Source organism: Nanorana parkeri, unplaced genomic scaffold, assembly GCF_000935625.1.
Source record: "Nanorana parkeri isolate BGI_ZX_2015 unplaced genomic scaffold, ASM93562v1 scaffold10, whole genome shotgun sequence".
NCBI classification, from domain to species: Eukaryota; Metazoa; Chordata; class Amphibia; order Anura; family Dicroglossidae; genus Nanorana; species Nanorana parkeri.
Genome location: NW_017306278.1, coordinates 2524152 through 2545463, shown reverse-complemented (window position 1 = coordinate 2545463; position 21312 = coordinate 2524152). Strand labels below are relative to the sequence as shown.

The window sequence follows — 21312 nt, the reverse complement described above, 5'->3', positions numbered from 1 at the left end:
GGCGGGAGGGGGGCAGATAAAATAGTTTTTTTGGCCAACGTTGCTCCTTAAAATACTTGTTTTCTGTGCTTTAACCTGCAATTTTTTATGTTGGTAAGTTTGACAAATTGAGGCCTTTGATATATACAAGCATTCAGGAATGCTTGTATGGTGTGGGAAGGGTGAGGTGTGGGAAAAGTGTGCCCCTTTCCCTCTGTCGCCTTTGTGCTGGCCTGGAAATCGGCACGGTGGATCTCTATGGCTAAATCAGAGGCATCAGCACATTCCGCCGACTGATCTCCCCTCCGATCACTGAATGCAGAAGTGGTATGAATTACGTCACTTCCGGTCTCAGTTTGTCATTTCCGTGGCTGCTGTAGCCAGAGAAGTTGGAGTGACATTAGTGGTCTAATAGACCCCAGATGTCTCCATAAAGAGGACCTGTCACTGTGTATGTGCTATCACATAGGGGATTACTAGCTTCCTATAGTAATAAAGTTAAGTGTAAAAAAATAAAAGTTTAACAATTAAAGTCTCAAAACAAATGTAAAAAAACTAAACTGAATTTTTTGAAGTCCCATGCCCCCTTGAACACACATACATACATACAAACACGCATCGGGTGCACCTATGTGCAAAAACGACGATTGCACCACACACATTACATGTGATCGCGAACATCAGAATGCAAGCAATAATTCTAGGGCACAGCCTTGACCACTACCCCCCCCTCCCCCCGTCTATTTCAAATTGCAAAAGCCAATAGCAGGTTGGCTATTGCACCCGCCCACTGGGCAAAGGAGCATAACTCAGAGACAACTTTCTCTCTCAGGTTCTCTCCTCTGCTCAGTGGGCGGGGTTTCAATAGGCGGTCTGCTATTGGCTATTTCCAATTAAATGACATCCACCTGTTGCCTGGAGAAGCTAACCCGCAGGAGAATGGGGCCGCACACGGGGGAGGGCAATGGGGGTTGTGCCGCGGGAGGGGGGTTGCAAGTAGCTGGTCTTGCCTAGGGCGCAAAATAGTCTAGCACCGGCCCTGGTTACATGACTGAATAAATGTCATGGTACCTCAGAGCTGAAGACTGAAAAATGGCCGGGACAGGAAATGGGTGTGACACCCTGGGCTTCTAGTGGTTATTGTAATTTTGGGAGTAACATCCCAGCTGGAGCCCCCTTCACCCACCCTGTGGTTCCCTTTCCATTGAGAGTGTCACCATCGGCCCTTCCATCTTGCGGTGACTGCTCCTAGTCAGCACTTTGGGTTCACTTTAAGCTTTCCTTCCATGCTGCCATTGTTGGCCCCGTCCTTGTCTCTGCGTCTATACATAAAAGTCGCGGCAAGGTATTACAAAGTGTCAGATATTTATCAGAATAATAGAATGGCGGGATGGGATATCACAGACAATAAACATCCGAGAGACGTCAGCGTCTTGGCTCCGGAGACGGCGGCGTATATTTAATGAAAAGTCATCTTATTGTTCTAGTGCCGAGTTGGATGACAGCTATGCAATACTTTATACAATATTTAATGACTGGATGATGAGTAACATCAAACATGATTATCCCCGAGAGAATACCGCGCCATCGCAGCCTCCAGGAACAACAATGCCGGCCAATCAGATCGCTTTTCGGGAGCATATTAAAGCAAAACTCCGGGAAGAAGTCATTGTGAGATCTCAGATATACGCACCATATAGAGGAGCCGCCACAGGGACTGTCCATGTGCACATTCATCAAATCACTGATCTGGTCCTCGCCCATCTGATGGAGGAATATGGCTACTGAAGCTCTGCTTCCTCAGTCACCTCTCCTCCCCCCTGCTTGCTGAATGGTCAATGAAGGGTCACTCACAGTGCTGAACCTCCTCCGGCCGGTCTGAGCTTTAAGTGTAGGCGGCTAAATTTGACTTGGTATCAACCTCCTCCATTGGTATCAGCCTCCTGCAGTCCCTGTACAGCGCAGCTCAGAGAGGGGAATAGAGAAGAATCACACAGAGTAAATGAGATGTGCTGCAGTGCAAGAAGCATGCTGATGAGAGGAGAATGCAGAGTGACAGAGAGATGAGTTCATCAGTCTACTGCTACTACTTCCAATGCCCAGTCACAGGGTGGGTTGTGCGGTGTCTCAGGTGGGCTGGGCGGGCTCTCAGGTGAGCTGCGCAAGGTCTCAGATGGGGTCTCAGGTGGGCTGTGCAGCGTCTCAAGTGGGCTGTGCAGGGTCTCGTATGGGCTCTTAGGTGGGTTGTGCTAGGTTTCAGGAGGTTGTTCAGGCTCCCAGGTGGGCTGTGCAGGCTCTCAGGTGGCCTGCGCAGGCTCCCAGGACAGCCCACCAGAGAGCCCTGAGGTAAGCTGTGCGGGCACTCAGGTGGGCTATGCTGGGTCTCAGGAGGCTGTGTAGGCTCTCAGGTAAGCTGTGCAGTCTTAGGTGGGCTGTGCAGGCTCTCAGGTGAGCTGTGCAGTCTTAGGTGGGCTGTGCAGGCTCTCAGGTGAGCTGTACATAGTATCAGGGGCTGTGCTGGGTCTCGTATGGGCTCATAGGTGGGTTGTGCTAGGTCTCAGGAGGTTGTGCAGGCTCTCAGGTGAGCTGCGCAGGCTCTCAGGTAAGCTGTGCGGGCTCTCAGGTGGGCTATGCTGGGTCTCAGGAGGCTGTGCAGGCTCTCAGGTAACCTGTCCAGTCTTAGGTGGGCTGTGCAGGCTCTCAGGTGGCCTGCGCAGGCTCTCAGGACAGCCCACCAGAGAGCCCTCAGGTAAGCTGTGCGGGCTCTCAGGTGGGCTATGCTGGGTCTCTGGAGGCTGTGCAGGCTCTCAGGTAAGCTGTGCAGTCTTGGGTGGGCTCTGCGGGCTCTTAGGTAATTCCATGCTCTCTGTTCATTCTGTGTTTGCATTTCATACAGTACAATGCAGTACATGAACAGTCAATTAATAAAAAACTAGTTTTCTCTTTCTGCTCCAGTGGATTCCCTTTTCCCGGATACAATTCTCATCTTTCTGTTCACTCGGAGCATTATACTGAGACCTCCAGATAAAATCAGCAGCCACAATTGTGCATTCAGCCGTACACAGCCCGCTTAACCAGCCCCACTGACAATGTAACAAGATCCTGGATGAGCTCCATTCAGCGGGATACTTTGACTTCCGATAACCGCCGAATTCCCCCCTGTATTCCGTAAAACGCTCACCGCCGATGTATGGGAGCCCATTCTTCCCGGCTGAAAGGAAGTGTTTTTACAGGATAACTGCGCCGATTATCATGCAAAATGAACGCGGCTTCAATGAATTCGGAGGATTCCCGGGAGGACTTCACAGGGAAAGCTGCGAACAGACAGATCTCTTCAAATATCGTGTTATCTGTCACCGATCCCCTGCGAGCATGCCACCCGGAGCAAGGTCACTGTATCAAATGTATCTGCCACTGGTAGCCGGGCTATGGAAGTATGGAGTTCGAAAGTTCAGGTTCAAAAACCTCTATAGGCAAACGCCAGTCCTCCAGCTGTGGTGAAACTACAATACCCATCATATATCTGCCCCTGGGAGTCATGCCTTTGGCTGTCAGAGTCTTGCAGAGCCTTGTAGTTGGGACTTGTAGTTGGAGGACCACAGCTGGAGGGCTGGAGTTTGCCCCACCCCTGCTCTATAGGATCCTCTTCTCTGTTCCTGTGTGTTGTGTTAATGTCACACATCTTACAGCAGGTTTTGTCAACATGCATTGTGAATGATCTGCCGGACAGGAAAGGACCAAAAAATGGACGTGTAGCATTTTCCTCCAGAGCACAGAGTATTTAAGGAGAGCAGAGATAGATAGAGGAAGGAGCAGAGTCCTCCAGCAGAGCAGAGTATTTCAGGAGAGGAGAGTTATAGGGGAAGGAGCAGAGTCCTCCGGCATCACACAGTATTTCAGGAGAGGAGAGTTATATAGAGGAAGGAGCAGAGTCCTCCAGCAGAGTATTTCAGGAGAGAGTTATATAGAGGAAGGAGCAGAGTCCTCCAGGAGAGTATTTCAGGAGAGGCAAGTTACAGAGGAAGGAGCAGAGTCCTCCAGCAGAGTATTTCCGGAGAGGAGAGTTATATAGAGGAAGGAGCAGCGTCCTCCAGCAGAGTATTTCAGGAGAGAGTTATATAGAGGAAGGAGCAGAGTCCTCCAGCAGAGTATTTCCGGAGAGGAGAGTTATATAGAGGAAGGAGCAGCGTCCTCCAGCAGAGTATTTCAGGAGAGAGTTATATAGAGGAAGGAGCAGAGTCCTCCAGCAGAGTATTTCCGGAGAGGAGAGTTATATAGAGGAAGGAGCAGCGTCCTCCAGCAGAGTATTTCAGGAGAGAGTTATATAGAGGAAGGAGCAGAGTCCTCCAGCAGAGTATTTCCGGAGAGGAGAGTTATATAGAGGAAGGAGCAGCGTCCTCCAGCAGAGTATTTCAGGAGAGAGTTATATAGAGGAAGGAGCAGAGTCCTCCAGCAGAGTATTTCCGGAGAGGAGAGTTATATAGAGGAAGGAGCAGCGTCCTCCAGCAGAGTATTTCAGGAGAGAGTTATATAGAGGAAGGAGCAGAGTCCTCCAGCAGAGTATTTCCGGAGAGGAGAGTTATATAGAGGAAGGAGCAGCGTCCTCCAGCAGAGTATTTCAGGAGAGAGTTATATAGAGGAAGGAGCAGAGTCCTCCAGCAGAGTATTTCCGGAGAGGAGAGTTATATAGAGGAAGGAGCAGCGTCCTCCAGCAGAGTATTTCAGGAGAGAGTTATATAGAGGAAGGAGCAGAGTCCTCCAGCAGAGTATTTCCGGAGAGGAGAGTTATATAGAGGAAGGAGCAGCGTCCTCCAGCAGAGTATTTCAGGAGAGAGTTATATAGAGGAAGGAGCAGAGTCCTCCAGCAGAGTATTTCCGGAGAGGAGAGTTATATAGAGGAAGGAGCAGCGTCCTCCAGCAGAGTATTTCAGGAGAGAGTTATATAGAGGAAGGAGCAGAGTCCTCCAGCAGAGTATTTCCGGAGAGGAGAGTTATATAGAGGAAGGAGCAGAGTTCTCCAGCAGAGTATTTCAGGAGAGGAGAGTTATATAGAGGAAGGAGCCGAGTCCTCCAGCAGTGTATTTCGGGAGAAGAGTAACTTAGGGTTAGATAGGTTGGTGGATGAAGCCGACTCCTTTGGGGTGATATCACCGCACCATTGATCAGTCGTACTTGTAGAACAGTCTTCTTAGAAAATATGTAAATTCAGTAAAGGAAACTTCTGCGCAGTGACAGAGTCATTTCCATACAGGCCTCGTCTATGTGGAACGATCTGCATTCTGATTCTCATTCCCCGCGCACAGCGTACACCTCGTGGGTCTGCAATCATTGACTCGGCTGAAGGAGCAGACACAATCTTGTCAAAATGCAAAAGCGCTCTGCCCTCCCCCGCCACCGCGGTCATTTCAGCGCCAGGAATAAACGCTATTTTTTTCATAAAAGAACAAAGTACAATAGTCAGAAAGCCTCATTCCGAGTCCCGAGCTCATCTCATTAATGTATTCTATAGATCAGTAATAGGCCATTTAAATTCAGAGAAAATTAACATTTTTCCCCATCGCAGATCATTTGCTTCAGTCGATGTGATGATGTCATATTACCTGATTTTAAATCCCATCCAAAAATACATTTCTGTAATATCCCTCCCTTCTCCCCCAAGAAGTACAAGCTCGTATTCGGCTACATTAGCATATCACCGGCTTCCTTTGTCACTTTGCAATGTATGTATATAAGATCGGTTTGAGGGGTCACAGTCAGCCCACCCAAAAATGATATCTCAGCAATGGGTGGGCTGAGCAGAGGGAAGGCAGAGAATACGAGGGGCTCAAAAATAACCACGAGGCCTGAAAAGTCTTTATGTAGTACTTTTCTGGTGGGCTAAACCCCTATTGTTCCCCTTTTCTTGGGATCCCCCAGCAAGTCCATATCGGGGTCCAGGTGTCCTTTATAGAAGTAGACTCTGGGGAACTCTTTCTACTGAATTGGTCCCATTATTGGGGATTGTCGCTGTATTAGTGCATTGGCAACAATACAGTTGAGTGCTGTCCATGGTGCTGTCCGCAATCCTTTTATTTAATTGCACTAATAGACTTTCAGGACGGGTTTTCCGGGGTCTACCCCCTTCCTCTCCATCCAAGGAGTACCGATAACTATTTTGGTTTGCATCTACGAGAAGGGGGTAGACCACCAGAAAAAGATTGTCCTGATTGCCCACTAGTAGTAACCAGTAGATTGCCCACTAAGGTAAAAGAGCATCGGGGTGTTATTCACATGAGCAATATGCATGTTATGGTAACACACCAATGGAAAGGGGCCATAAGGGTTGTGTGGGTTAGGTGAGGAGTAAAGCACATTCATGGTACGCCGCCTATTGATTTCCAATAATCTTAATGGGCCAACCAATACAATCCCCCTTGTACTGTCACCTCCTACTGACTTCCAATCATCTTTACAGGCCAACCATTACAGTCCCCCATGTGTTGCCACCTCCTACTGACTTTCAATAATCTTTACGGGCCAACCATTACAGTCCCCATTGTGTTGCCACCTCCTATCAATTTCCAGTAATCTGAATGGGTCAACCATTACAGCCCCTCTTGTGTTGCCACCTCCTGTTGGCTTCCAATAATCTTAAGGAGCCAGCCAATACAGCCCCCCTTGTGCTGCCACCTCCTGTTGGCTTCCAGTTTCTTTAATAAACCAATCAATACACCCCCCTCCTTCTAGTGCCACCTTCTATTGAATCCCAATAATCGTAATGTGCCAACTAACACAGTCCCCACTTTTGCTGCCACCTCCTATTGATTTCCAATAATCTTAATGGGCCAACCAATACAGCCCCGCTTTTGCTGCCACTTCCTATTGATTTCCAATAATCTTAATGGGCCAATAAATATAACCCCCTCTTGCTGCCACTTGTATTTACACTTATGGGCGACACAAGAGATAGCAGAGAGGTGCTGGACAAATAATTTGTACCACAGAATTTCTGAGCTTGGTCATGCAACACCACAAATCATATGTCACAGTCAGAAGACTCAAGGGATGAGTCACTGTGCTTTGAGCAGTCAACTACCACTTTCATATTCAACTCTGCTCTGGCCTGTGAGATGGACACCATTTTGCTTTGGATTAAGTAACAAGTAGAAGGCAAAGCCTCGAGCAAATCTATTTCGTTTCTGTACCTTTAGGGCCAAATTACACTTTTGTGCTGTGGCGCGTTGTGGTAATGTGTTCCTTAATGCAATACATATGCACAATACATGACCTTCTCTCAATTTATTCATTGCTATATACTGTATGTCCCTATACCCGTCCTCACAATTTGATGAAAACTCTGGCTTTGGTGCAATGATACTGACAGAGTGACACATGAACAGTACTGGCCACCTGTCCTCTGCTCCATAGTAGAAGGGACATCCCACATCACTGGGGGGTATTCCAATAAAATAAAAAGCCCCTTCATGTGATAACAAGAGACTGTACTGCAAGAGGTGCTTGGTGCCACCTCGTGGTCTCAAAACCTGACACATCTATTATATTTATACACCTGTATATGATCACCCCAACAAAGGGGTTCTGTATTAGAAGGTATTAGGATGAGGTGAGTCTTTAGCAAGTCTGCAATCCCATTTCAGTATAAAACTTCCCGTTCTTGAAATGCCATGTTTGACTCCCAGGGATAGTTCTCTAGGGAGAGGCCTTTAATGTCCAGGCCTTATCATATGTTGCCCAAAAATTGATCTACGAATAAAGCTCGCAGTGACTTTCAATCAGCTCCACTCTCACGCTCAAATGTGACATCTGCTCAGAGTATTTCTCCCTCGCTGCCTGTCCAGTTTAATCCTCGCCACATCTAACAACATAAAGCAGATGGGTAGATGCCGTCCAATACCCATCAACTGCATTCTAGATGAAATATCTTATTCCCTGCCGGCCACTACAAGACCCTCAAATGGCCTCTATTAATCTCTATAGCTGAAGGAACCAAACTGTCCCTTCCCTATTGCCAGAGAGTATAAAATGTTAAAATAAGTATATATTATTTTCCTTGTCAAATCTAAAAATACACACTATATAAATAATGAAATATATATATTGACACACACATCTATACACAACATACAACGTTATTGGGCAAGCTTTCAACTACTGCCTATGTAGACTGTTAACTCTTGATAGATCAGGAGATGGTCCTGGTCAGAAGTTGAGAGTGAGGAGCTGGACCCAGTTTCCTAGGTAGGTAGTTGGTGTAGTGTCCATGTTTTGGCCCAATGCTCTGGGTTTGACAGCAGCCCGCAGAAAAAGGGTTCTCCCCGTGTAAAGGGGTCACACAGTTTGTGAAATCTGTATGTAGTCAAGCACTAGGAAGTTTATTTCACAATCAGGAAGATGACAAAGATGACAATGCATTTCAGGGGTGCAATAATCCCCCTTCAACAGAGCTTAAAGGAGAACTATGGGGTCAGTGTTTTTCCCCATAGTTCTCCTTAGGGTAACGGGAGGTGCGCTAATATTGCGCAACATAAAAATTTGCAACTACCACCATTTTATTCTATAGGGTCTTGGCATTCAGAAAATATATAATGTTGGGGGGTTTTAAGTAATTTTCAGGCCTAAAATTTGGAATATAACATGGGTACAAAAAATGAAAAAAAGGCCTCAGTCATGAAGGGGTTTATTCAGGAGCCTGGGCTTGCATATCAAAGCCAAAAAATGGGTAGTTAGTGGGTGTCATCAGTCAGAGCACGGTTTCCTATTTGAACCAATCCCTATGGGAAGGCGTAAAGAAGGGTTAAAATGCATCAGTTTATTTTTTGCTGTCTGTGTCCTAAGATTTCTTGTCCATTTGATGCAACAGGAAGTGTGAGCAACTCTCTACAAAGGGAGGGAACTGCCCTCTTGGACAGTTGTTTCCAGCATGGGTGTTGCCATTGGAGGATTCACCCTCACCTCCTGGCAACAACTGTAACATTTTGGATTTACCATAATTTTATGTCTCTGTGACAATGGTCACCAGGAAATAGAGAAGGCGAATTTCCCCAGTGAGGACACGACAACAACAAAAAAATCCTACTCTATACAAAAACTAAAGAAAACAAATTTGGTTATAAATAGACTTTAATCCAAAAGAATAAATGATCAGATGCCGGGATTAGCAGGTTGGCATATCAGGTCTGAGGAACCATAGTGGAAATTGTGAGAATGATGAGACAATGGTGCCCACTGGCTAAAACTGTAATAGTACCAACTATGTAACAAAATACATATCTGGACCAAACCCTATGGCTTGGAGCTCATCCTATTACTCCTTACAGTAATAATGATCTGAATTATTCTTATGGTCCTTTAAAAGATAGGCAGCTCCAACTCTGCCGCCAAGAATAAATGATCAGATACAGGAATTAGCAGGTTGAATTATCAGGTCCAAATGCCAACTTGAGGAATCCTGATAGAACTTTGAGAGAATGATAGTACAATGTGGTGCCCTATTGGCTTTGTGCGATATGGTGCCCATTGGATTTGTGAGATATGGTGCCCATTGGATTTGTGAGATATGGAGCCCATTGCCTAAACTTGTGGGATCTTCAAATTAGACTAGACAGTACAGTTTACAAACCGTAAAATGTACATGTTTTTTATATTGATTAGATACACATATACTAACTTACTCATGAGAAAAACCAAGTCCCACCCCACAGATAATACGTTATTGTCCTGGAGTGGTCTGGAATCATTACACAACATTCATTAGCATTGTGGTACTGCTCTGGCCACTACAGCATCTCCTTTTTTGATGATTGCTAGGTACACAATACTGTGTTGGAATTGCCAATTTCCTGTTCAGGTGCGGAGCAGTTAACCTCCATTGTAAATACCACAGAACCTCGAAATCTCTGCTAATTTCCCTGGAAATTCCTTCAGCTTGGTTGTGAGTCGGGCTGATCTGTAACCTTGAAATTGTTGCAGAACATCTTTGTTTGTGATGTCCTTGTAACTTCCATGTCGAAGTGTCTTTGACAGTTGTTATTCATCAGTGCCCATTATGTGCCAAGCAAGTTCATCCTTTGCTGGATATTTAATGGATTTACCACAAAGAAATTGTGAATTATTCCCCGACGCAAACTGAATTCTTTCTACATTCCGAGATATTAGAATGGCCATTTACCCACCTTTATCACAGAATTCACTACATGGTGTGGGCAGGTTGCATCATTCATCTTTTATATTTGTATCCCATGTGGATCTCATAACTTCCAATTGTTTTCCTTTAAAAAATAAATCCCTCTTTTTCCATCAGTCTTTCTCCCTCTTTTTGCTGAAATGTAGACATCTGAGATGAATAAGTTAGTCGGTCGGAGGTCAATCCTGCCACTGGTGTTTAAACTTAACAGAGTGAACATCTCAAATTCATATATTATATGACGGGTGGGTGAGAGATGTTGTTGAGGGCATCACATGAAATACAGACAAGAGGCCGGGCGCAGACTTCAATCAGAAGTAACAGCAGACTCGTGAATTGGTGTCACGTTCTTCAGTTTAAGGCAACCACGAATCGCGGAGGGCGCGGGGTGAATCAATGATTGTAGACGCTGAAAGTAAATATTTTATTTTACAACTGCTTGAAAGGTTCTCATCTCTTTTGAAGTGAATTCCACTTTAAAGGTTCGGCTGCTGTTAACACATCACAATCAATATTAATTATGTCACGCCTAGGGATGAAGTAGGTGCCGACGAAACCATAGCAGTGCCAATCCAATGTCACACGTTCCCCCCTGAAGGGTACAAAGTCCGTGTTCCTTGTCTGCTAATTGTGTCCCCCAGTGATCTCTCCTCTTCCAGTGTTTGACAAACTCTCCAGCCATTTCCATGACAGCGACAGTAACTCTGCGGCAAGAGACGGCGGATGCATCGGGCTGAAGACATAATTAGACACGGAGAGCCTGGATGACACCTCCGTTGTTTGGTATAACTGATGGGGGATTATTTTGTGGGAGGAAATCATTTCCATTGTGATGGCACTTTGTAGCACTCTGCAGAGGTGGGAAGGATGAGCTCTGTACGGTTTAGACAAAGCCGCTTAAAGTGACACTAAACTCCGGAGTTAAATCTTAAAAATACATTCAAGAACCTGAACTATTAACAACAATGGAGGGAATTTATCAAAATCTGGAGCAGCTGTGCATAGAAACCAATCAGCTACTCTCTTCAGTTTGGTCAGGTAAGATGTGAAAATGAAAGAGAGAAGACGATTTTGATAAATTCCATTAAATGCATCTGTTTTGTGTATCACTGGGCTGTAGATCCTCCAATCATCTCTGAATTGGTGCTGACACTGTCCTTCCTTCTGGAGGGGGGCTACTTTTGTTCCCCATGGTCCCTGTGTGTGTTGTAAAGTAGTCACCGCTCCAAGCTCACTCCCAGGATGGACTACAATCTCATGTTTAGTTTACTGATTTGTATTGAGATTGTAGTCCATCCCCGGAGTGAGCTTGGAGCGGTGACTACTTTACAACACACACAGGGACCATGGGGAACAAAAGTAGCCCCCCTCCAGAAGGAAGGACAGTGTCAGAGATGATTGGAGGATCTACAGCCGAGTGATACACAAATAAGATACATTGTTGTTCATAGTTCAGGTACTTGCATATATTTTAAATATTTAACTCCGGAGTTTAGTGTCACTTTAAATCAGACTTTGTGTCCATTTAAAAAAAAAAAATTGCTGAACTTTAAAAAAAAAAAAAAAAATCAATCAGTTACGCATAAAAAAATACTTATTAAGTATATAGTTTTAAGTGCAACTAGTTTAAGAACTTGAATTTGACTTGGTATCACACACTGTTCAGCCGAGTTCAGACTGGGAAAGGGAGTGGCAGCACACGGGGCCAATAGTGTCCTGCATGCAAGTATGCTGATAAGAAAATTGCTGACAGTATTAGAGAGCAGAGAGATGAGATTGTCAGTCTGTGGTCTGTTTACGATAGTCTGTGGACTGACAAATGAAAGATAGAGTTGTTCAGCCACAGTGGCAGTAGGCATGGCAGCATTTCAGAAAAATTACCCCATATCAACTGTGAAGCATGGTGATGGAGATGGTTTGGGAGTACTTGGCTATTTAAGGGCCTGGGCAGCCTGCAGTCAAGTAAACTATGGATTCTGCATCATACCAAAGTGTGCTTGATGAGAATGAGAGTGCTCTGCTGACAAGCCTGAAGTTCTGCCACGCAACACAATACAACTTTCAAAATTCCACATACATGATTTCTCTGATGAACGGGGTTTGTTCTGGACCCCTGAAATGCATTGGTACTCTACTAGAATGTTCCCTAACCCTAATAAAATTAATTTGTATCTGGACTATTTTAAATGGTGTGGCATTTCAATCCCTACTTCCAGGGCTGTCCCTACCTTTTTCGCTGCTAGAGGTGGCCAGGTGAAGGGGCCAAGGTGTTGGGGGGGCATTTCGGTTAGTCGCACGTGCTGATACCACCAGCCCCCGCACCTCTAATGAGATACCGCTTTATGGGGATGCCCCATCCTACATCTACTATAATGAGAATGAGAGGCCATCGGTCCAAAAGTTGAACTGCAAATGGGTATTTTATCACAAGAAATATCAGGAGGACACTATCAAGTCTATAAAGTAATGGCTCATCAAGAGGAAATGGAGGGTTATGGGCTGGGCCAGTCACAGCCCAGCTTTGAATCTTATGAGGGGGGATCTGTACCATGTGCTCCATTCAGGTCCCCGCACAGCAGTAAGCAGTGACTGGCATTATACAATTGCTGAAGAACCCCAGTCACTGCTTACGGTGTAAACAAGGCCTTCGGAATAATACTCCTGCATGTGGATGTTGTACTTTCTAAACATGTTGATCATTTATTACCAGCTAAAGGATAACAAGGACACACGGTAGATAATTGGTTACTTTTTGGGCTTCAAAGAAAATGATGTAATATTTGGTTGGGGGGACTCTTAGAAAAGCCTTCTAAATACATGGAGAATAAACCTACAAAGTCCTCTCATTTGAAAACTTGAACATCTGGTCATCATTCTGACAACCTGGTCATTCCTATAATAAAACTATAATTTAATGCCAAGATCATTTCACTCTCAGAACTGGATTCTTTGAAAATCAATGGCAATAAACAATCGGATCGATCAATGAAATACTGTTTCCCGGTGGAAAGTCCGAATGAATTCATATAAATTGATTTTTATCCCTTGTTGCCTCAAATGATTCATTTTGAGGGAAAGAACTTTAGAAAATTGTGATGACCAATGTATGATCATATGAATATTTGTGATGGGTACGACTTCCACAGCTGACCAGTTTGCCAGTTTAAAACCCGCGGCACTCCCTCTAAGCCAATTTGGTATTGAACTTGCTAATCCGCCATTTCTTTTTGACTATTTGATTGCCTATCATATTATTGTAGACACGTTTCCGTGCCTTCAGGCCACGAGAAATACAAAAAGTGGCGTATTAGTTCACAAACTAGACAAGTGCATTGGATTTAAACACAATTACATGGTGTCACCTTCAACATACTCCGTCTCCTGTGTAGTCATTACGAGATAATAAGATACAGGCGTGAACCGTGCCTAAAACCCGGCTTGTAATTCCAGCGTCGTCTCCGCCATCAAACAAGCCCGGCGCACGCAGCGTTCACTCATCGAGAGGATTGAGCTGACATACACAGTCACATTTGTGTTGGGTTCTCTACAGAAGCAAACAATTGTATTCACAAGCTGGAAATGAAATTTTCTGGCAGATTACCTTGTCAATTTATTTCCCATGTTACACACGCTGCCATGTACAAGCGCCGCGTAAATTTGCCGCAAGGAAAATCCGGAGGGAGCCGGGAAGTGTGGTAATTGTTCCTTATGACGGGGAGCTGATGGTGCGTGTGGCATGATGTAGAAACATCAAAAATCTAAAAGTCTGATACCCTGCGTGCGGTCTGAGGATCCTTATATCCGCGGTACGCGACAAATCAAGGCATGGAGCGTTCTGACGTATGAACAATGGTAAAGCTCAGCTCTGCCACAACAGATAAACACAGTGGATATGGATATACGCCGGGTTATGTGCAAGGCCTGATCAGTCACTGGTTTAGCACTGTAAATGTTATGCTCCCCTCGTCCCGTTCCTGCTGAAGTGAGAGGTGACATTTCGGAGCGATTTTGATGGACGAAAGGTCTTTTGATCAGCCGGTTCTGGAGCCGAGCCATTTGTTCCACCTAAAAACCTGTGAAGAGGATGAAGTCTGCTGCTGTCGGCTGAAGTGTGAGACATATGATCATTGATTGGGGCCATTTTCCTGAGCTTTTCATCAATTTCATTATATTCATAAGTTTGATGTGAGGAGGAACCTGTAGACATCTGACAATTTACAAAAGTAAGAGGACAATGACAGCGTAAGGGAGAAGATTGAGTAATCCCTCACAGATACAGCCAAGAGTATGAAACTCTGACAAGGATAATATGATATTTTGACAATGATGCAGTTAGGTCCTGTAAATTCACATGCTCTCAAGCAGTGGTTCTCAACCTGTGTCACCTCAGGGCCCAGCTTTCTCCTCGGTTATTAAGTCGCGACTCAAGTCGCACTGCAATGCAACGCACGGCATTAGGGTACCGCGTGTTCCGGTGCTGGCATACGAACTGTGGATGGGAGGTGCGACTGTGGATGGGAGGACACAACACACCTCTCACACCAGAATGCACGGTAGGTGCGATTGCGTGGTACAGTTTAACGCACTGTACTAGTGCAAATGGGCCCTCAGAAACATTGACATACATACACAATCTCACACACAATCTTTCACAAACATACACACTCCAAAAAATGTTTTATTTTTTAAAAGGTCCCCCCAGTCTCCCTCCCTTACGAGAACTGAAGTGGATCCTCAGCTTGGAGTCCAGTGTGGGCTGCTGTGCTGTGACGGAGCTCCAGCCATATGTGCAACACTTGTACAGCTCACTTGTGCGCACTGTAGAGGTGCCGGTAACCAAAATGTGACATCAGTCCAGTCCAGGCACTAGTCAGGACATGCGAGGGTAGCTGTAAGCAATGCAGGTATGGATGAACCCCCATTCCATCCCACCCCAAGCTGACACTCGGCGCCCGGGCAGCATATTTTGAATGGTTGCTTGACACGAGAACTGACAGTGCTGCGCTAGGGGGAGGCAGAGCAGCCTCTCGCCTAGAAGGCATGCGGTGACCCACTGGTCACGACCCACCAGTTGAGAACCAAGGGTTTAAAAGTAAACCCCTCGAGCTCACCTTACCTTGTAAATTGTGCCATCAAGTCCTTGGGTCTACCAGCCACAAGTACCTGACTACATGTCCAGATTATCTTCAGAACTCCCTGGGGTCTTCAACCCTATTATGCAAAATCCATCACAGCACAGCTTTCCATGATAAAGCTCTTGCCCCTTCTACTCAACAAATGCAACAGGTGGCCTCATTGGCTTTGAGCAGGGGGAGAAGGGGTAACCAAACTTTGGACCTCCAGCTGTGGCCTAACTACCAATCCTATAATGCATCTACCTCTTGGAGCCATGTCTGTGGCCGTCAGAGTCTTGCAATGTCTAATTGGATTTGAAGTTTCACCACAGCTGAAGGACATAAGTTCTTAAGTTTGATTACCCCTGACCTAGAAGATAATGCATAAAGCAGGAGGAGGTGGGATTAAGCATCAAAGTCTTAAGGAACCCATGGTGAATGGTTCTTCTGGGGCCTCTTGAAGTGAAGTCAAAGAGCCATTACCCACTATGCAGTTTTATCCAACAATGGCCCCTCCCTCATCCACAGCAACCCCTGATTAGAAATATTCCCACAGCTGAGCTACCGCAGCAAGAAACAGCATGAGCACTAATCTGACATCATGTCAGCCGACTTGCGATTTTGAGCCTCAGTGGAGTTCCTCTACAAGGCCCAAGTCATCGCTCTAATTGCAGCCTCCTTTCCCGGATGTTGGCCTCAAAAGTGCCTACTCATTCCCGATCATGTCGATTTTATCCAGCTCAAAATATTGAATGGTTCCCTGTAGTTAATTTGCCTCATTTTCCTCCATAAATTGGCAGGAAATCCTCTTAAGTAAACCGTTCTCCATTGTTCGCTCGTAAGCTCCAGATCTCTAAATCTGCCACATCTCTCCAGTTTGCAAACTCCACAAGCAGCACTTTTGCACAAGCCGCACTTGCGATGGAGATTAATTAAGGTTTTTACACTTTAATTGGTAACTCGGAGACCGGCGCAGAGGTTTAGCCCGAGTTGGGGGATGATTCACTCGACAATGAAATGCGTAAGTGAGCGCTCCCATTACGGCTGCGATCCTGTCTTTCTGTAATGCGCTAGCCCCGCGCCTTCCATCGGCGGCCGTTCATTAAACTGTAACAACGGCCGGTTGGTCGCTCCTCGCTATGCTAATTAGCCCAGATAAAACACCATTGTGTTTCCATCGCTCATAACACCGGCGTACCCTATTAACGGCAGATGAAACGCAAGGCAAATAAGGGCATTTTATTGAAGGTAGAAGAAGGTCCGCGCTTTCCTACAATGGTCAGTTCATTAAGGCCGGATAGGAATGCCATCTCTGCGCTCAATTTTTTGTTTACATTTTCATATTCAAGGCGGAAAATCTGGTTAATAAAGAAATACACGTATGCTGTATAATCTTTTTTTTAGTTCCTGAAGATGAGATTGGTCGTTTTTTTTGCATGAATGACTATTACCATATGGTACAAAAAGTCGCTTATTGATCCTTAAAGTGAACCTGAACTCTCTGCTTATAGGCAACGCTGAGACATTTTCATTTTGCCCAAGAAGTATACTGGAAAATGTACATGTGCCTTGAATTCCTTCTAAAAAGCAGCAGAGCACTTCCCGTGGCTTGATCCTCATACATGAACATCTGCAGTGCGGGATCATCTAAAGTACTGCTGCCCATCACTCCAGATTTGGTGATGTCTCTACTGTGCTGCTCCCTGTTCACTGTTCTCCTTGCTGGAGAGAAAGATGTATCAGAGGACCTGCAGTTTCATGTAGTCTGTAGACCTCTTATTTCCTCACCTCTTCTGCTTCCTTCCAGTGGTTATCAAGGGGACAGCTCTGACATGAGGATGCAAAGCCCTGCTCCAAGATGGCCCCCTCCACACAGACACGGTGCACAGCAAGGCATGGTAAGTCAGTTAAAACGAAAAGATCAGCGGCAGGGAGACCACAAACAATACCAGTCCTTTGCTCTCTGCCTGCATTCTTTGACACATCTTCCATAGCACAGGTCCTTCTTAACACTGTGGTGCTCACAGTTCTCCTTGCTGGAGAGGAAGCTCTACCTGAGGACCTGCACTGCAAAGGATCCTCCTGCGGTTTCATGTATTCTATACACCTCTGCTTTTCTCGCCTCTCCAGCTCTCCCCCACCAGTCATCAAGGGAACAGCTCTGACATGAGGAAGCAAAGCCCTGCTCCAAGATGGCCCCCTCCACACAGACACGGTGCACAGCAAGGCATGGTAAGTCAGTAATAGGGAAAAGATCAGCTGCAGGGAGACCACATGCAGTAACAGTGACTAGTCCTCTGCCCTCAGCCTACTTTTTTTGACACATCTTCCATAGCACAGGTCCTCTTTACAACTGAACTGAAGGCAATCGTCTAAAAACACTTCACACATTGATGTCACTCCTGGGTGGCCAGGCTGTGTGAGTATAAGTATGACTAAAAGAGAATGCCCACACACTACAGAATACATGGCTCCCTCAGCAGGAGGGGGCACAGGGACAGGGCTCATAGCTGTAGGTTCCGCATTCCCACCCCCAACACCTTAAACAGAGGGGCAAAAAGGAGGAAAGAAAATACTTTGGGAAAGACCCCCAATAGTCCCTCCTGCCTGCCTTGCTCCAGAAATTACCACCAGGGCCCTTATCTACTGCCACAGAATCAACAGAGAACCACAATGGGAGAAGAGCAAGCCTGCCCAGGATACCAGGTACCCAGGCCTAGAAAAACCGAACAGGCTTCAAGAGGGGGGTTGCTTAAATCTGATGCTAGACAACCCCCAATATCCCCTTAGCCTAGGGCCACGGAATTTGCTGAAAAGGCCTTTGGGTGCGCGATGGAATGAAGCAAATTACCAGATGAATAGGATTCTGTTAAAAGGGACAGTGTTGAGTTACAGCCCCCAGTTCTGTGCAGCACCGTGTTATGGAGAATTGGTAAGAAGGCGCCCAAACTGAGCTGATTTTCCACTGCTGAATACTTATCAACAGTTTCACCAAACTCAGAGCCGTAACTAGCTCCTATTGCGCCGGGGGCAAGAACAGAAAATTGTGCCCCCCAACAGTGTGTGTATGTGATTGAGGATGTCCTCTGCCCATACAGGTGGGGGAGAGCAGTAGGGATCCGAGGAATAGCTGGAGCCTGTGCTGCTCCTCCTCTCCCTGCCGAGCCGCGGCTGTGTTGGCCCTCTGGCACCCCTGTTGCTAATGGCGCCCTGTGCTCGCCATGGCAACAGGGGCGAGGTGGCGCAGCCAGGCCGGCCCTGGCTGTGCCTGAGGTGAGTGCCTCACTTGCCCCATGGTAGCTACAGCCCTGGCCAAACTTCAAAGCAAAAAGGGAATTCTACATTCTGCCTTAATGCTAGAAAAACTTCACGCATGACAGAGCCACTTTACAATGTAAGATCCGCGCTGCGGGGCCCCAGAACGCTCACCCAGGGGCCTCACAGATCCTGGGTGATGGCTCACATATTCTGCGACCGTCTGGTATTGGGGCCGGTGAGCGCTCCATCTGTGTCACGTCAGCAGCTAAAAAAAAAATCCTTCCCGAGGAGATCACAGAGAACCTGCGGGGAGCCGGCGCACAGAACGGAATTATACCGCGGTGGAAAATTGTACCGAGCTGACCGCATTTTGCCCAGCCCAAAAAAATGTATGCCAGAAAATCCCACAGACTATTCATCTATGACGAGGAATATCCCCGCTATAAGGCTATACCGCGTCTGCGGGGAACGCGGGATAAAATTCAGAGCTTGCAGAAAACTTCACCTGGACCAACGCCAAGAACAAAGCTCCCGCTAATGGTCAGACATTCATATCCAAAACTTCATCTCCTCACTTTGCTCTCAGTTTCTTCCTACTCCATTAAATCCGTAGTTCAGGGATAACTGTAGTTAAAAGGGTATGTATAGCGTAACACCCCTGACGGGTTTATTTTTTTGGTGTCTGTACCATTGGGGAAATTCCCCTTCACTTCCTGTTCCAGAGACGACATGAAGTTGGGAAACATCTCCCAAAGTTGAAGGGGAATTTCCCTCTTAGACATAGGGTTGCCACCTGTCCAGGATTCACCCGGACAGTCCAGGTTTTGAATGCTGTGTCCAGGTTTCATGGCAGCAGAAACACGGACATAAAATGTCAGGCAGACAGGGGCAACCAAAATTAAAATAGGGGCTACTGGCCCCCCCACTGAAAATCGTCTCAACTGTGATATGTACATGTGAATAAGCCGCGACTCATTCTCGCCCCAAAAATTGTCCACTCGTCGCTAGAGTGTTCGGGTCTTGCTTCAAGAAAAGGTGACAACCCTACTCACACAGCTGTCCCCAGAACAGGTGTCCCCATTGGAAGATTTGCCCTCACCTCTGCTTCTGGGGACAGCTGTGATCTGGAGTGGACATCATCGGTGGGCCAGTTCATAGATTCCGCCGCCCGCGCTCGCCCTCCGACAACGTGGAGTTGATAGCGGTAATGACAGCCACACAATAGGCCGCGGATTTCATTGAGGGGAAAATCACTTCTTCTGCTTTTTAATCGGGAGCAAGGTCCCCCTCTTCCGACCGAGGAGACGAGAGCGAAAACGACCTGCGACCGGCACGCGTGTCATCAATTTCCATATGTCATTGTGCTAACCGTGTTAATCTCCTATTATAGACGGCGGCAATAACAGGCCGCGCCGATCCTAAACATTATTAGATGATATTCCACTGCCGCCGACGCTTGTTGCTGTAATTTCCTTCACACATAATTACACTGTAACGGCGCACAATACAACAGAGCGCGGCGCAGCCTCTCGCCGTAATGACACGGATCCATTTCCAGCCCCCCCCGGAGACCCACTCCAGAGCGCGATAATGAGAATTCTCTATTGGAGATCCGGATCATCGTTTTTTGGGGCGGGAAAACCTTATTTGTTAATTTACGGGAAACTAAGTGCTGCTCGAGTCTGAAATGATTACATTTAACAAAGCGTGTCTATAAATGAAAGATCTGCAGAATGTTCTCCCATGAAACTGACTGCTCTCCCCTCACTGACCAGTATATGTGCGGAATTTGGGATTTTTGGCCCTGTGTGTGGCCACACCCTCTTCTCGGCTGATTACATTCACATCAGTTGCACATTCACATCAGTCCCTGCCCCCGAGGAGCTTACAATCTAAGGTCCCGATCTCGCATACATACATAAAGGGCTGATTTACATAGGAGCCAATTAACCTTCCAGCATGTCTTTGGAGTGTGGGAGGGAACCGGACTACCCAGAGGAAACCCACACAGGGAGAACATGCCAGTTCCATGCAGACAGTGTCCAGACCGGGATTTGAACCCGGGACCCACAGAGCTGAAGTGCTAACCACTAAGCCACTGTTATATGGCTATATATTGACAGTGTCAATAGCAACTTCTGCAGTCCTTAATGGTGCCCCTTTCCCCCCAGGCTGAACAGTGGGATTTGAACCAGGGACCCCCAGAGCGGCAACGCTGAAGTGCTAACCATTGAGCCACTGTCCTTGATTGCAAATGTCCCAGACGGGTTACAGGGTCAGCGTCAATTGCAACTTCTGCAGTCCTTAATGGGGCCCCTTTCCACCCCCAGGCCCCATAGCAGCCGCATGGCCACTGTTAAACCACTGATGCTAATTATATTTTTTAATAAATTCAGTTTACATTGCATCCCTTATTTTAGATGTGGTGATGTCATCACCGGGGTTCTGCCTTTTCCTATATGCAATGCAGGCAGATCATGGCTGGTGGCAGGGGCCAGCAAGGTGCTGTACGTAGATTCCTAAAAACATCACAGCTCCCTGCCTCAGTACTCCTCTTATGACCCCCCCCCAGCCCTTAAGCAAGCAGTGAGCTGGCTCTTGGGAGGGGCTATGCAAATCTCAGAATGCCTTGAAGGGTGGATGTCCGTCCGTCTGGGGGAGTGGGCATTCTTGGGCAGGATGCATTTGCATTAAGACTACTCTAGGTAGCGCAGGGCTGGCTATTTGGGAGGAGTTATGCAAATCAAAATGCCCTAAAGGCATGCAGGCTGAACATGA

At 46.5% G+C, this 21312-nt stretch overlaps 1 protein-coding gene across 1 annotated transcript in view; it reads right to left on the bottom strand.

The window, feature by feature from the left end:
- Positions 1 to 21312, bottom strand: part of GALNT18 (polypeptide N-acetylgalactosaminyltransferase 18) — a 253660-nt gene that overhangs the window by 62587 nt on the left and 169761 nt on the right. The window lies entirely within an intron of this gene.